At 28.0% G+C, this 2,198-nt stretch overlaps 1 protein-coding gene across 1 annotated transcript in view; it reads left to right on the forward strand.

The window, feature by feature from the left end:
- Positions 1 to 2,198, forward strand: part of LOC117175537 — a 458,677-nt gene that overhangs the window by 173,247 nt on the left and 283,232 nt on the right. The gene's annotated exons all lie outside the window — the stretch shown is intronic.

Here is a 2,198-nt window from a genome sequence, read left to right on the forward strand (position 1 = left end):
CCCCCCCCCCCTGCTTTCTGTCACTTCTTTTCCAACAAAAAAATGTCTAAAAATATCGCGATTTTCACAAAAAAGAAGACTAACACCATCCTTCCGGGTGATTGAAAATAAACCCTTACTTTTTTTTTTACTTTTTTCAGTCTGCTAAGCACAAGAATTTTTTTACATAAACGTCTTTAAGCTCATTAATGTCGAACACTTTCAGCTTTTAAATGACTGTTTTTTCGTTGCGCTAGCATTTTTTTTTGACTGAGTTGTTAAGCTTCAAAGGCAGATGCCTATAGTTTTCTCGCCGATAGTAATGCATTATTGTTATTTTTTTTCGTCATAAATTCAGATTTATGTGAATTTTAATAAAAATACTTCTATCATCGAGTATTATTATTCTCATAAAGTATTAACTATTATTTAAGCAATTATAATAAATTATATTAAACTATAAGATATTAAAAACTAAAATATTGAAAAAATTAATAAATTGTTTGAAAAATTAAATTGGTCAAAAATAAATTTATTTAATAAATAAAATGTATGACAAACTTTAACAATTGCTAACAAAATAAAAGGGGTTGAAAAATAAAATGGTTTATAAAATAAAATACTCTTTGAAATTAAATTTCAGGAAAAAAGAAATAGATTCATATATATTATTTTAAAAAATAATGGAATTTAAGAATATAATACAATTAATTAAAAAAAGTAATTTATGAAAAAAGAAAATAGTTGAAAAAATAAATTTAAAGAAAACATAAAATGGTTAAACAATAAAATTGATGAAGAATCAAAAAGGTATAAGTAATGAAATATTACAAAAAAATTGTTTAAAAACTGGAATTGGTTTAAGAATTAAATTAGGAAAATCAATTCTTTTTACAATTACAAAATTTGTACAAAATAATTGTTGAAATAAAAGTTATAGATACTTCGACCATGAAATTAAAAATTAATTCTCAAACAAATTTATGTGAATTATAGTTAAAATACTTTTATCATCAATTATTAGTAATCTTTAAATTAATTCATTATTATTTAAGCAATTATAATAAATGACATTTTTAAATCATATATTAAAAAAATAAAATATAAAAACTAATTGTTTGATAAGTTAAATTTAAAAAATTAAATTTATTTAAAAAAATTAAATGTTTGGCAAACATAAAGAATTGTTCCCGAATCAAGGGTATTTTTTTGGATCAGTACACAAACTAAAGGACCGATTCTCTGTACCTGTTTTGCTCGGAATTCAAATTTAACTAGTAGCTGCCGTAACCCATCCGTTTCTGAGTGATTGAGAAGGAGGCAAAGTCCACTCGGGATGGGATCACTTTCTTCCTGCAGTAAATATTTTCGGATCTTGAGAAACGTAAAACCTAGCGGGCCCTTTTTCACCGGTTTAGCGAATAAAGCCCAAAGTGAGCAAAACCTATTACTCTCAGTCCCTGCTTTACAGAAGACGTTTGAACTTTCTATTTCTCTGTCGGTAATCATGCAATCTGTTTTACCCACAGACCCGTGGAAGTTCAAAATTGTTTACTCGCTGTGAGCGATTTTTGTTGTTTTGTCCCCTTATGATAAATATAAAGCTCATAACTAGCCCATTGACAACTTTGAAAATTGCTACCAGTGGTTTACAGCACGGTCGGTATTGCTGCAAAATAGTAATTAAAAAAAACGTTAGAATTATTAATATCGTTTTATACTAATTTTCGAAAAATAAATAAAACATATGTACACACACTTTAGCAATTAAGTTATGTTTCTTAATGTAGGAAAATAACATTGAAAGTTTATATAATGTAATACACCAAATTCTCGCTTTCAGTCAAGTGTCGGTGATTGCCTTCAAATAAACTTGGCCTGATTTGGGGGAGGGGGAGGGGGCAAAAACGTAAACAGTGAGGGCGGCCTGACTCGTTTTCAATTGGAATATGTATCTGTATATGTAATGTCGCAACGGCTCTCGCCCTACTCCCTTGAGAAACTGCGTGAGTCAGCTATTCTAGGAAGGTTGAGAACGGAGTGACTGAAAGCGAGAGTTTGGTGTATTGTAAACAAATTAATCAGCTAATAATTAAATAATCTGTTTATAACATAAGAAGCAGCAAAGAATTATTTTCATTGAATAATTCAAATGATTTTTACTATGTCCTTTTCTGAACATTTTTGTTATTATTAAAAACATTTAAAACTATTCAAGA

The sequence above is a fragment of the Belonocnema kinseyi genome, chromosome 6 (genome assembly GCF_010883055.1).
Source record: "Belonocnema kinseyi isolate 2016_QV_RU_SX_M_011 chromosome 6, B_treatae_v1, whole genome shotgun sequence".
In the NCBI taxonomy this organism is placed as follows: domain Eukaryota; kingdom Metazoa; phylum Arthropoda; class Insecta; order Hymenoptera; family Cynipidae; genus Belonocnema; species Belonocnema kinseyi.